Raw genomic sequence first — 15,818 nt, forward strand, 5'->3', positions numbered from 1 at the left:
GATTCTGTAAAATAGAACAGACACACACTCCCTCTGTGTGTGTGTCTTAGTTGCTCAGTTGTGTCTGACTTTTTTGACCTCATGGACTGTAGCCCACCAGGCTCCACTGTCCATGGAATTCTCCAGGAGAGTACTGGAGTGGGTATTCCAGGGGATCTTTTGACCCAAGGGTTGAACCGGGTTCTCCTGCATTGTGGGCAGTTTCTTTACCATTTGAGCTGCCAGGAAAGAGAAGAAAACAAAGAGATCCATAAAAAAGTTTGATATACCTTTACCGATATCTTTATTATAGCTTTATTAAAAGTAAATCATATACAAATTGATCATGTTAATGGCTGTGTACTGACTGGAGTACTTTTGGAGTGAATAATGGAAAACTTTCCAGCACCTAAGCCTAAGCCAAGACTTAGGTCCACTGTTGGGTAACCCAGGAAAGATAATGAACTTTGTGAAATGAAAGGCACTGATGTAGACTTTGTAAGCCCAATTTTAAAAGTGCATTTCTCAGCTTAATATGTAACTTGCTATTTCAAATTCTATTTGGTTAATATATAACCTTGATTGATAATATATAACCTCAATTGTTACATAACTCCACTAAATAATATTGGAAATGAAGATGTCATACATGTGCACCCAAGCTAATTCTGATGATTTATGTAAAATGTGTGATTCTGTTACTGTTCCACTTTCTAGAAAGGAAGAAAAAGAACTTGGATAACTACATTGTTATGTGTTGTTAAGGGAATTTCTGCATAGAAGGTGGATAGTATAAAAGGAAAATTTTTTAATTTCAGAACTACTTTCACAGGAGAGAATCAAAACTTAATGCTCTGTTTAACACTTCTGAGGCTAATTTTCTTAAAGAACCATGAATTTAAGTAACCCTGACAGAATGTGGTCCACTGGAGAAGGGAATGGCAAACCACTTCAGTATTCTTGCCTTGAGAACCCCATGAACAGTATGAAAAGGCAAAATGACAGGATACTGAAAGAGGAACTGCCCAGGTTGGTAGGTGCCCAATACGCTATTGGAGATCAGTGGAGAAATAACTCCAGAAAGAATGAAGAGATGGAGCCAAAGAAAGAAAAAAAAACCCAGTTGTGGATGTGACTGGTGATAGAAGCAAGGTCCGGTGCTGTAAAGAGCAATATTGCATAGGAACCTGGAATGTTAGGTCCATGAATCAAGGCAAATTGGAAGTGGTCAAACAGGAGATGGCAAAAGTGAATGTCAACATTCTAGGAATCAGAAAACTAAAATGGACTGGAATGGGTGAATTTAACTCAGATGACCATTGTATCTACTACTGTGGGCAGGAATCCCTTAGAAGAAATGGGGTAGCCATCATGGTCAACAAAAGAGCCCAAAATGCAGTACTTGGATGCAATCTCAAAAATGACAGAATGATCTCTGTTCATTTCCAAGGCAAACCATTCAATATCACAGTAATCCAAGTCTATGCCCCAACCAGTAACGCTGAAGAAGCTGAACTGTTCTATGAAGACCTACAAGACCTTTTAGAACTAACACCCCCCCAAAAAAGATGTCTTTTTCTTTAAAGGGGACTGGAATGGAAAAGTAGGAAGTCAAGAAACACCTGAAGTAACAGGAAAATTTGGCCTTGGAATATGAAATGAAGCAGGGCAAAGGCTAATAGAGTTTCGCCGAGAAAATGCACTGGTCATAGCAAACACCCTCTTCCAACAACACAAGAGAAGACTCTACACATGGACATCACCAGATGGTGAACACCAATATCAGATTGATTATATTCTTTGCAGCCAAAGATGGAGAAGTGCTATAGAGTCAGCGAAAACAAGACCGGGAGCTGACTGTGACTCAGATCATGAACTCCTTATTGCCAAATTCAGACTTAAAATGAAGAAAGTAGGAAAAACCACTAGATCATTCAGGTATGACCTAAATCAAACCCCTTATGATTATACAGTGGAAGTGAGAAATAGATTTAAGGGACTAGATCTGATAGATAGGGTGCCTGATGAACTGTGGAATGAGGTTCATGACATTGTACAGGAGACAGGGATCAAGACCATCCCCATGGAAAAGAAATGCAAAAAAGCAAAATGGCCATCTGGGGAGGCCTTACAAATAGTGTGAAAAGAAGAGAAGTGAAAAGCAAAGGAGAAAAGGAACGATACACCCATTTGAATGCAGAGTTCCAAAGAATAGCAAGAAGAGATAAGAAAGCCTTCTTCAGCGATCAATGCAAAGAAATAGAGGAAAATAACAGAATGGGAAAGACTAGAGATCTCTTCAAGAAAATTAGAGATACAAACGGCATATTTCATGCAAAGATGGGCTAAATAAAGGACAGAAATGGTATGGACCTAACAGAAACAGAAGATATTAAGAAGAGGTGGCAAGAATACACAGAAGAACTGTACAAAAAAGAGCTTCACGACCCAGATAATCACGATGGTGTGATCACTCACCTAGAGCCAGACATCCTGGAATGTGAAGTCAAGTGGGCCTTAAAAAGCATCACTACGAACAAAGCTAGTGGAGGTGATGGAATTCCAGTTGAGCTATTTCAAATCCTGAAAGATGATGCCATGAATGTGCTGCACTCAATATGCCAGCAAATTTGGAAAACTCAGCAGTGGCCACAGGACTGCAAAAGGTCAGTTTTCATTCCAATTCCAAAGAAAGGCAATGCCAAAGAACGCTCAAACTACTGCACAATTGCACACATCTCACACGGTAGTTTAGTAATGCTCAAAATTCTCCAAGCCAGTCTTCAGTAATCCATGAACCGTGAACTTCCAGATGTTCAAGTTGGTTTTAGAAAAGGCAGAGGAACCAGAGATCAAATTGCCAACATCCACTGGATCATCAAAAAAGCAAGAGAGTTTCAGAAAAACATCTATTTCTGCTTTATTGACTATGCCAAAGCCTTTGACTGTGTAGATCACAATAAACTGTGGAAAATTCTGAAAGAGATGGGAATACCAGACCACCTGACCTGTCTTTTGAGAAACCTATAATGCAGGTCAAGAAGCAACAGTTAGATCTGGACATGGAATAACAGACTGGTTTCAAATAGGAAAAGGAGTTCGCCAAGGCTGTATATTGTCACCCTGTTTATTTAACTTATATGCAGAGTACATCATGAGAAACGCTGGACTGGAAGAAGCACAAGCTGAAATCAAGATTGGTGGGAGAAATATCAATAACCTCAGATATGCAGATGACACCACCCTTATGGCAGAAAGTGAAGAGGAACTAAAAAGCCTCTTGATGAAAGTGAAAGAGGAGAGTGAAAAAGTTGGCTTTAAGCTCAACATTCAGAAAACTAAGATCATGGCATCCAGTCCCATCACTTCATGGGAAATAGATGGGGAAACAGTGGAAACGGTTGTAGACTTTATTTTTTTCGGCTCCAAAATCACTTTAGACGGTGATTGCAGCTATGAAATTAAAAGATGCTTACTCCTTGGAAGGAAAATTATAACCAACATAGATAGCATATTCAAAAGCAGAGACATTACTTTGCCAACAAAAGTCTGTCTAGTCAAGGCTGTGGTTTTTCCAGTGGTCATGTATGGATGTGAGAGTTCAACTGTGAAGAAAGCTGAACACTGAAGAATTGATGCTTTTGAACTGTGGTGTTGGAGAAGGCTCTTGAGAGTCCCTTGGACTAAAAGGAGATCCAACCAGTCCATTCTAAAGGAGATCAGTCCTGTGTGTTCATTGGAAGGACTGATGCTAAAGCTGTAACTCCAATATTTTGGCCACCTGATGTGAAGAATTGACTCATTGGAAAAGACTCTGATGATGGGAGGGATTGGGGGCAGGAGGAGAAGGGGAGGACAGGGGATCAGATGGCTGGATGGCATCACCAACTCCATGGACATGAGTTTGAGTGAACTCCGGGAGTTGGTGATTGACAAGGAGGCCTGGCATGATGCAATTCATGGGGTCACAAAGAGTCAGACATGACAGAGCGACTGAACTGACTGACTGACTGACCTGAATTTAACTAGAAATTCTTTCCTGACAATTGATCAAGGGGCCTTGTATACTAACCTATGGGGTCATCAGATCAGATCAGTCGCACAGTCGTGTCTGACTCTTGCGACCCCATGAATCGCAGCACGCCAGAGTCATCAGTACCACATAAACAGCTGCATTTCAGTTCTTAATGCCCATAATCATTGTGGAGTATGCCCTTTCACTCTTTAGTTCTTAAAAACATCTGCTTTTCCTCCTCTGAAAATGACTAACTGAATTTCTTACCTGGTATGTGTTCTCTGCCTGGCGCTTAACTCAGTGTTAAAACAAAAAGAAACAAATTTTCTTATAGTTGTTTTATTACTTGACAACAGGGAGAAGGCATTGGACAGGATGAAAGAGCAGGTTAAGACTCAGGGTGAAATGTTTAAAGATCAACTATTACACTTCTCTATCTGTCACTGTCTCTTTCTTCTTGCTTTGTTTAACAGTTTCTCCCTTAAAATACATACTTTAATTTTAAAGACATTCAGGTGAATTTAGTAATAGTATAAGTAATAAAATTTGTGAGAAATATCTTGCCTATCGAAGGCAAACCTTTCTCAGATTAAAACAGATACATGAAAACTAAACTTCTGCATTAACATGCTACTAATTAGAAATAAATTCTTGAAGAAAATGCATAACATTTTTCTTGGTGGAGGAACCAGTTTACATTCCTTCTAACATGGGATCGGGTTTCCCTTTTCTCAACATCTTCACCTTTCTCTCTTGGTTTTTTAAAAAATCACCCTCCAAACTGGTGTGCGGTGATATCTCACTAATTGAATTGTTATTTCCCTGACGATTAGTCATATTGAGTACCTTTTCATGTACTTGGTGATCATTTTGATGGAAGAAATTTTCATATACTGTGATATGCGGAAGTCACCCTGGATTATACATGGTTTGGCTTGAACTTTCTGCCAAATAGAACAATCTGTCTTATGGCCTGTCAAACATCCATCTGTTTTAACCAATTTAAAAAAAGAATGCAGTCACCAGATTGTTTAGGATGTCCAAATTTGAAGGTAGAGATAAATGCTCCCCTTCCTATTTCGCTAATGCTAGTACTACTGAACATGAGGTTTTCTTTACAAATGTTGTGCTGTCTTACTATGTACATGCTATTCTGTCTCTTTTGAAACCTTGAAGGAATGTAAGAGTCATGTTTGATGTCTGTTCTTTGTTTTGACAAGATATAAAACTGTGGTTCAGGCATCCGAAATGGGGCCGGGTGGCCATCATACATGTGGTTTTGGACATGTTCCTGCATCATTGAAAAGTTGAACTTTCTGAACTACATAAAATTAAAGGACAACATCGGTCATCCTCAGAACATCATCTGCTAGTGTTAGTGAACATAGATTGGGGTCTGCTTACCCAACACATAGCAAAGTCAATCAACTGACCCCGGATTGTGGTAAAGGAAAGTACAGCATTTATTGCATGGTGCCAAGCAAGGAGATCTCTACTCTTTCTCTTTCTATTGTTTTCCTCTATTTCTTTGCACTGATCACTGAGGAAGACTTTCTTATCTCTCCTTGCTATTCTTGGGAACTCTGCATTCAAATGGGTATATCGTTCCTTTTTTCCTTTATTTTTCACTTCTCTTCTTTTCAAAGCTATTTGTAAGGCCTCCTCAGAGAGCCATTTTGTTTTTTTGCATTTCCTTTTCTTGGAGATGGTCTTGATCCCTGTCTCCTGTACAATGTCACAAACCTCCAATCCATAGTTCATCAGGCACTCTATCAGATCTAGTCCCTTGAATCTATTTGTCACTTCTACTGTATAATGGTAAGCAATTTAATTTAGGTCATACCTGAATGGTCTAGTGGTTTTCCCTACTTTCTTCAATTTAAGCCTGAATTTTACAATAAGGAGTTCATGATCTGAGCCACAGTCAGCTCCCAGTCTTGTTTTCACTGACTCTATAGAGCTTCTCCATCTTTGGCTGCAAAGAATATAATCAATCTGGTTTCAGTGTTGATCATCTGATGAAGTCCATGTGTAGAGCCTTCTCTTTTGTTGTTGGAAGAGGGTGTTTGCTTTGACCAGTGAGTTCTCTTGGAAAAATTCTGTTGGCCTTTGCCCAGCTTCATTCTGTACTCCAAGGCCAGATTTGGTTGTTAGTCCAGGTGTTTCTTGACTTCCTACTTTTGCATTTCAGTCCCCTGTAATGAAAAGGACATCTTTTTTGGGGGGGGGGTGGTGTTAGTTCTAAAAGGTCTTATAGGTCTTCATATAACCATTCAATTTTTGCTTCTTCAGCATTACTGGCTGGGGCATAGACTTGGATTAGTGTGATATTGAATGGTTTGCCTTAAAAGATGCTTGCTCCTTGGAAGAAAAGTTATGACCAATCTAGATAGCATATTAAAAAGCAGAGACATTACTTGACCAACAAAGATCCATCTAGTCAAGGTTGTGATTTTTCCAGTAGTCATGTAAGGATATGAGAGTTGGACTATAAAGAAAGTTGAGTAAAGAAGAATTGATGCTTTTGAACTGTGTTGTTGGAGAAGACTCTTGAGAGTCCCTTGGACTGCAAGGAGATCAAACCATCCTAAATGAAATCAGCCCTGAATGTTCATTGGGCGGACTGATGTTGAAGTTGAAGCTCCAATACTCTGGTCACCTGATGTGAAGAACTGACTCATTTGAAAAGACCCTGATGCTGGGAAAGATTGAAGGTGGGAGGAAAAAGGGATGACAGAGGATGAGATGGTTGGATTTCATCACTGACACAATGGACATGAGTTTGAATAAGTCCCAGAAGTTGGTGATGGACAGAGAAGCCTGGTGTGCTGCAGTCCATGGGGTCACAAAGAGTGGGACATGACTGAGTGACTGAACTGAACTGAAGCAAGGAGAATGAGCAGTCAGTGCTCAGAATACGTGAAATCCCCAGTGACTTTCAGGGAAGGGTTTTTAAAGGCAACATTAGTGGTGGGTTGCAGGGTGCCTGATAAGACTTTGGATCTTTTTTCTGATTGGTTGCTGGCTAAGGGAGATACTTGGATCAACATCATCAACCTTATGGTACCAACCAGTCTGAGGTTTATGTACTTGTGGTTAACAGTTTCCTAGTGTTGGAGTCTGGTGTCTGTAAAAACAATTTAGGAGGAACTTTCCCGGGGTCCATGGTCTAAGACTCTGTGCTCCCAACACTGGGCACCCAGGTTCAGTATAGTCAGGGAACTAGAGCTTATGTGCTGTTTCTTAACCCTGGTGCAATCAAATAAATACACACATATTTTTAAAAAAGCAACTTAGAAATGTGTTTCAGACAGGGTTATCATGTTCTGGGAGGCATGTTATCATGTTCTATATCCCTGCTGTATGGCTGATCTATTTTCTAAAGTGTTACTAGTTTCTGGCCCAATAGCTATTCTTAGTTGCTACATGTTCACGTTTTCCAAATCATTACCTTTTGAAAATTGGAGTATAATTGCTTTACAACATTGTGTTAATTTCTGTTGTAAAACTAAGTGAATCATCTATATGTATACATATATCCTCTCCCTCTTGAATTTCCCTACCACCCACCCTCATCTGACCCCTCTAGGACACTACAAGCTAAGTAGTGACCAAGCTAAGTTCCCTGTGCTATACAGGAGGTTCCCACAAGTGTATGTCAGTGCTATTCTCCCACTTTGTCTCACCCTTCCCTCCCTTCCTCTGTGTCCATGTGTGCATTCTCTATTCCTGCTCTGCTAACAAAGGTTTTCAAAGACCTTTATCAATATAATAGGCTTGGTAATATATTGAACAGGATGATACAGTGTTGGTCTTGTGGGCTGGGGGGGAATTCACACATGAAAGGACTTTGTGCTGTGTTCTTTGTTGTGCATTTCTACCCCACCTGACAGAACTTTGCATTGATGCTTTCTCTTCTTCAGCAGAGAGCAGAGGAGTCATGATGGCAGTTGATAAAAATGAGGAGTTTTATTTACAAAGTCATTTACTGACTTTCATGTACCCTGATGCTTATGGAGCACAATTAAGAGTCTCTAATTGGAATAAAAATCTGTTCTTAACAAAGAAAGAAAGAAAAAGTAATAAAAAGTAAAAGAAAGTAATAAAGTATTGTATGCCATTATGGACTTCATCTCTGGAGTACAAAAATTAACCTTGCAGATTAAACAACCAGATAAACTGAATAAAGGGGAAAAAAAGCTTACAATCCTATCAATTTATGTAGCATCCATATTAGACAAAATTCAGCAATTATTTTCTTGTCCCAGTGAAACTTGAAGGAGAAGAGAATATACACACTGGTAAAAAGCAACTCCAAAGTACAGACCTAATATCAAACACTTAAATAGTAGACTTGATATCCAATAATTAAAATCTGAACACTGGAAAAAACAAAAAAAAATATCCTTTCTCGCCACTCTTTCTTTCCCTAACGTTATACTGGAGGTCCTCGGCAGTGCAATAAGACAAGAAAGATGTATAAAAAGTAAGCAGATTTTTAAGGATAATTATTCACAGATGGCAGGATTATCTACATAGAAAGTCATAAATATTTCATTGAGAAGTTTTAGAACTACTAAGCAAATTAAAACAACTTATTGAGATATAAGATCTATGTATATATATAAGCAATTGCGCTTCTATATTCCTGATATCAATAATAAGAAAATGAAAATTACAAATAAATTATTGCAATTTGTAACAGCCTTAAATACGAAATAAGAAGAAAAGAAGAAAGTGAAGTCGCTCAGTCGTGTCTGACACTTTGTGACCCCATGGATGGTAGCCTGTCAGGCTCCTCTGTCCACGGGATTTTCCAGGCAAGAATACTGGACTGTGTTGCTATTTCCTTCTCCAGAGGATCTTTCCAACACAGGGAATGAACCCCATTCTCCTGCACTGCAGGCTGACTCTTTACCATCTGAGCCACCAGGGAACCAGGGAATATGAAATCACTTCAGTTCAGTTCAGTCACTCAGTCGTGTACGACTCTTTGCGACCCCATGGATTACAGCATGCCAGGCCTCCATGTCCATCACCAACGCCCAGAGTTTACTCAAACTCATGCCCATTGAGTCAGAGATGCCATCCAACCATCTCATCCTCTGTTGTCCCCTTCTCTCCTGCCTTCAGTCTTTCCCAGCATCAGGGTCTTTTCAAATGAGTCAGTTCTTCGCATCAGGTGGCCAAAGTATTGGAGTTTCAGTTTCAGCATCAGTTCTTCCAATGAATATTCAGCACTAATTTCCTTTAGAATGGACTGGTTTGATCTCCTCGCAGTCCAAGGGACTCTTAAAGGTCTTCTCCAACACCACAGTTCAAAAGTATCAATTCTTTGGTGGTCAGCTTTCTTTATAGTCCAGCTCTCACAGACTGCTGAAAAAGCTATAGCCTTGACTAGACAGATCTTTGTTGGTAAAGCAATGTCTCTGCTTTTTAATATGCCATCTAGATTGGTCATAACTTATCTTCCAAGGAGCAAGTGTCTTTTAATTTCATGGCTGCAGTTACCATCTGCAGTGATTTTGGAGCCCCCCAAAATAAAGTCTCTTTCTCTTTCCACTGTTTCCCATCTATTTGTCATGAAGTGATGGGACTGGATGCCATGATCTTAGTTTTCTGAATGTTGAGCTTTAAGTCAACTTTTCACTCTCCTTTTTCACTTTCATCAAGAGGCTCTTTAGTTATTCTTCGCTTTATGCCATATGGGTGGTGTCATCTGCATATCTGAGGTTATTGATATTTCTCCTGGCAATCTTGATTCCAGCTTGTGCTTCCTCCAGCCCAGTGTTTCTCATGATGTACTCTGCATAGAAGTTAAATAAGCAGGGTGACAATATACAGCCTTGAAATACTCTTTTTCCTATTTGGAACCAGTGTGTTGTTCCATGTCCAGTTCTAACTGTCACTTCATGAGCTGCATACAGATTTTTCAAGAGGCGGGTCAGGTGATCTGGTATTCCCATCTCTTTCAGAATTTTCCACAATTTGTTGTAATCCACACAGTCAAAGGCTTTGGAGTAGTCAATAAAGCAGAAATAGATGTTTTTCTGGAACTCCTTTGATTTTTCAATGATCCAATGAATGTTTGCAATTTGATCTCTAGTTCCTCTGCCTTTTCTAAAACCAGTTTTTGAACATCTAGAATTTCACGGTTCATGTACTGTTGAAGCCTGGCTTGGAGAATTTTGAGCATTACTTTACTAGCATGTGAGATGAGTGCAATTGTGTGGTAGTTTGAGCATTTTTTGGCATTGCCTTTCTTTGGGACTGGAATGAAAACTGACCTTTCCCAGTCCTGTGGCCAGTGCTGAGTGTTCCAAATTTGCTGGCATATTGAGTACAGCATTGTCACGGCATCATCTTTCAGGATTTTAAATAGATCAACCGGAATTCCATCACCTTCTCTAGCTTTGTTCGTAGAGATGCTTCTTAAGACCCACTTGTCTTCACAATCCAGGATGTCTGGCCTAGGTGAGTGATCATATCATTGTGATTATCTGGGTCAGTATCTTTTTTGTATAGTTCTTCTGTGTATTCTTGACACCTGTTCTCAATATCTTCTGCTTCTGGTATAATGTTCAAACTACCACACAATTACACTCATCTCACATGCTAGAACAGTAATGCTCAAAATCCTCCAAGCTAGGCTTCGACAGTACATGAACCATGAACTTTCAGATGTTCAAGCTGGATTTAGAAAAGGCAGAGGAACCAGAGATCAAATTGCAAACATTCGTTGGATCATAGAGAAAGCAAGAGAGTTCCAGAAAAACATGTACTTCTGCTTTACTGAGTACACCAAAGCCTTTGACTGTGTGGACCACAAAAAACTGTGGAAAATTCTTCAAAAGGTGGGAATACCAGACCATCTTATCTGCCTCCTGAGAAATCTGTATGTAGGTCAAGAAGCAACATGAACATGGACATGGAACAACAGACTGGTTTCAAATTAGGGAAGGAGTATGTCAAGGCTGTATATAGTCACCTTGCTTATCTAACTTACATGAGAGTACATCATGTGCAATGCCAGGCCGGATGAAGCACAAGCTGGAATCAAGATTTCCGGGAAAAATATCAATAACCTCAGATATTCAGATGACATTATCCTCATGGCAGAAAGTGAACAATAACTAAAGAGCCTCTTGATGAAAGTGAAAGAGAGTGAAAAAGTTGGCTTAAAAGTCAACATTCAGAAAACTAAGATCATGGAATCTTTTCCCATCACTTCATGGCAAATAGATGGGGAAACAATGGAAACAGTGACAGACTTTTTTTGGACCCCAAAATCACTGCAGATGGTAACTGCAGCCATGAAATTAAAGGATACTTGCTCCTTGGAAGAAAAGTTATGACCAACCTAGACAGTATGTGAAAAAGCAGAGACATACTTGCCAAGAAAGGTCCATCTAGTCAAAGCTATGGTTTTTCTAGTAGTAATGGATATGAGATTTGGAGTATAAAGAAAGCTGAGTGCTGAGGAATTGATGCTTTTGAACTGTGGTGTTGGGGAAGACCCTTGAGTTCCTTGGACTGCAAGGAGATCCAGTCAGTGAAACGTAAAGGAAATCAGTCCTGAATATTCATTGGAAGGACCAATGCTGAAGCTCCAATACTTTGGCCCCCTGATGCAAAGAACTGACTCATTGGAAAAGACCCTGATGCTTGGAAAGAGTGAAGGCGGGAGAAGAAGGGGATGACAGAGGATAAGATAGTTGGATGGCATCACCAGCTCCATGGACATAAGTTTGAGTAAGCTCTGGCAGTTGGTGATGGACAGGGAAGCCTGGCATGTGGCAGTCCATGGGGGTCACAAAGAGTTGGACACGACTGAGTGACTGAGCTGAGGTAAAAATTTTAGAGAATATACATAAAAATAATACATAAATTATGCTTCTGGGCCACTGTTCTTGTCAGATTCATATCCATTCATTTATTTAGCAATGATTTTGCTTGTTTTATATAAACATCCTCAGCTAACTTTGCTGTTTTGGGCTCAATAGTTTTAGTGTACGAGCTTAGTTTCTTGGCAGCATGTGGAATCATCCAGGACCAGGGACGAACTCGTGTTCCCTGCATTGGCAGGCAGATTCTTAACCACTTGACCACCAGCGAAGGGAAATCCAATGACAGTGTTTGGGCTTCCCTGGTTGCTCAGGGTGAAGAATCTGCTTGACAATGTAGGAGATGGAGGTTCGATTCCTGGGTCAGGATGATCCCCTGGAGAAGGAAATGGCAACCCACTCCAGAATTTTTTGCCTTGGAAACCCCATGGTCAGAGGAGTCTGGCAGGCTACCATCCATGGGGTCACAAGAGTCAGACATGACTTAGTGACTAAATAGCAACATCAGCAACAACTTCATGCTAGCAATAAATGGATCTTCTCCAAGGACCTGAAATCATGCTGAGTAAATCCTTTGTAATAAACTAGCACATATTTCTTCTAGCTGAAATAACATTTATCAAGCAAGGAAAATGAAAGGAATGTAAGAAACCTAGCCTTTTAAAAATGATAAAAATAACAGACTGGAGAAGGAAATGGCAACCCACTCCAGTACTCTTGCCTGGAAAATTCCATGGACAGAGGAGCCTTGTAGGCTACAGTCCATGGGGTTGCAAAGAGTTGGACATGACTGAGCAACTTCACTTCATTTCCCTGGCAGTCCAGTGGATAACACTCCACAATTTTAATGCAGGGGATGCGTGTTCGATCCCTGGTTGGGACTAAGGGAACTAAATCCCCCATGCCATGTGGCACGGCCTAAAAAATAAAAGATAACAGAAAAAGAAAATAATATATTCTGAGAAACAAAAGTGAGTGAATCCACTCTGAGACTAATGTATAAAAACATTCATTGACAATAACAACAATTACATGCATGTGGATTTAGGAAGACTGATCTATAAAACACACATTCTTAATGTGAATTCTTTGCAGGCTTTTCCTACAACACTAGGGTTTACATTTTTTATATTGATCAGATTTTTACTACAGGTTTTCATGTAGCCAATTAATATACTGATTGATGCAGTGTAACCAACCTTAGTAAAAAGAAAAGAAAGTATTCCATGGAATGCACCCTCTATGTGGTTATGGACCACTTGAACTCCAGAATTCTGAAGTTGAGTAACATACATGAGGCCATAATCTCTTAAGACATCATATTGACAAGTGGTGACATAAGTAAGTCAGAGGTAGACCACACAACTGGTGGTTATCAGCTAGTGAAGGTGAAGTGTCACATCTAGAATCCCTGGATATTTTTTAGCCAGCTCTAAACTACCATGAATTGGAGTCTTATAAATGTGACCTTTCTTAAACGTCTCAGAGAGCAAAGAACTCCAATTAAATTTGAACAGATTGCTTGCTTCCAGAGGAATGAGTTGTTTGGAAAGCATTGCTTTCTTAACTGATCTATCTGTAGTAATATATTCACTCCAGAATCTGACCATGAATGATTTCGACAGAACTGGTTAAGGTGCGTTTTCTCAATATGATGGTAAATCGAAATGAAAATTCTGAAGAACAGGATATATTAAAGATCAAACCCTGAGTTTGATCTTGACATTTGGATCGTCTAAGAGCTGAAAAATACTAGGATATGTTGATTGTATAAGTCATTTTAATGGAAAAAAAACACAATGCAAAAAAGGCATTCTTAAATTTAAAAATCCTTAAATATATAACATATTTACACAGTTGGTAAAAGAATAAAAATATTAATATCAAGTAAATTTTAGTAGTAGATGCCCATAAACTAAATATAAACTTAAATTTTCAAAACAAAAATAATCAGTACTCTCCTATAAACCTTGTTAAAGTATCTTTTATTATAATATGAATTGCATACTTATGTAACCTGCAGGTGTTTGATCCTCTTTTTCATTTTTAAGACTCTTTTAAGTATCTAAGTATGTCATCAAACATTGTGATGGGAAGGAGATAGCTCTCATACTGAAGAGATGTTTGATCTTGGAAGATTATAAACAGTGTGAAACTTTTAATTTTTTTCAGCACTGCTCTATCTTTTCTAGGTCTAGTCCTTATCTTTCCAACAACAGTAAAATTTTATCATTTTCTTCTAGGCTAATTTTCCTGCAATGTGCTTCTGAGCACATTGCGACAAAATGATTATTCTACCCGTCATAAGACATGTATCTAGTAACCCATGTTTTTTTCTTTTTTGTTGCACAGTAATGTTTGGATAAATTAAAATTTTCAGACTTTCATAAGGTTGTTTTTCCAAACACTACCAACTTTGTCTTGGACATGCCTGAAGTGCTGGCCTATTTAAGAGAAGGCAAACTGATTATCACACTGAAAAATAGTATCGCTCACTCATCATTCAGAGTACTGACCAGGACTTCAGATACAATTTGGTAGTGGTAGTGTGCATCCAATTTTCAAGAGAAAACTTAATAACTACCCAATAAGAATGATGTTTCTTCTAAGTGTTTTTGTTTACATACTTTTTTTCAAAGTTAGGAAATTCTCTTCCATTCACCATTTCCTATTTGTTTTGTATTTATAGATGCTGAGTATTATCTGTAAACAGTTCACACTTATTAACATAACCATATGATTTCCTTCTTTAAATTGACTGCTGGGTCAAGCTCACTCATCAGAACTTCCAGGGTTTGATCTGGCTGATTGATGACCCAACTCTCTGGGAAATCCAAAGTGTACAAAGTACCAACAGTCAGAATTCATGTGTCCCATACAATATGCTGTTCCATTTGGGAAAACTGCATTTAAAAAGTCTATTTTTGCCTGGAAATTCCTGTGGGGTGTCCCCTTGGTGAGACAACTTCATGAAATTCTTATGAGAATAAAAGAAGCTTTAAATTAAGCTACATCCACTGTAATTCCTAGCAAATTTCAACAAGGGAATCAGTGCTTTCAGCCAGAGGATGGTACCATATGTCTTCAAAATGGAACGGTCTGTTAGCGACAAACATACTACTCTCACTGAGTACATAAGCTTCCTGCTTGTCAGTTTCTGTTACATGATTGAATATTGCAGTCTTCAAAAATATGACCCACTCTGATTTTGGTATTGTAAGAAGATCCCCAGATGCTTGGTTTGTGTTGGGCTGCTGCATGGAGAAGCAAACTTCCAGCAGTTTCTTGGTTTTCCTCCAAAAAATGTGCAGCTTCCATAACCGTGAGACTAGTGACCCACCAACAACCACAGAAAATCAACTACATTAAATCTCTTTTCCCACAGATGACGCCGCCACTGCAGATTGTTCCAGCTGTGTTAGTAAAGTTCAGGTTCGTTTTTGCCATAGCTTTATATTAACTTAAAAAAAAAAAAGGATTAATAAAAATTTCCTGGCTTTTTTTTTGGTGTGGGAACCCGAACATGAGCTTGTTGGGAATAGAGTCAGATACAGCTGTCTCTTGTAGTCCACTGTTTCCCCGTGAGAAAGAGCACAGCAAGTGTTAGCTAACATTGGACCATACTGGGAGAGCCCCTTCCTGTCTTTTTGGTCCTCCACCTGGGGTTAATGTTCTTCTGCCTGAAATCATCCTCTTTAAAATCCAAAGCGACAGTAGGCTGGGTAGTGAATTCTCTTTAATTTTCTTTGTAAATATATGTCCTCATTTTGTCCTCAGATTAGAAAGATATATTCCTATTAGTCTTTTCCTCCATATGCTTACATGTCTATTTTCATTTTGTATTTTCTTTTAATCTAGCTGTTCAGTATTACAATTTTTCTGGTCTGTCTTCCAATTTCTATATTGTATTGCAGTCAATATAATAACAAATATCTACATTGTAAAACCAAGAGTGAACGATGAACTTTGGATGATGATAA

The 15,818-nt window shown here is 39.0% G+C and overlaps 2 pseudogenes; both read right to left on the minus strand.

Moving 5' to 3' along the window:
• Window positions 1-12,984: 12,984 nt before the first annotated feature.
• LOC107132208 (arylacetamide deacetylase-like) lies at window positions 12,985-14,503 on the minus strand (annotated as a pseudogene).
• On the minus strand, window positions 14,496-15,156 carry LOC782222 (S-adenosylmethionine decarboxylase proenzyme-like; annotated as a pseudogene).
• Between the last annotated feature and the right edge of the window lie 662 nt (window positions 15,157-15,818).

Source organism: Bos taurus, chromosome 1 (assembly GCF_002263795.3).
Source record: "Bos taurus isolate L1 Dominette 01449 registration number 42190680 breed Hereford chromosome 1, ARS-UCD2.0, whole genome shotgun sequence".
NCBI classification, from domain to species: Eukaryota; Metazoa; Chordata; class Mammalia; order Artiodactyla; family Bovidae; genus Bos; species Bos taurus.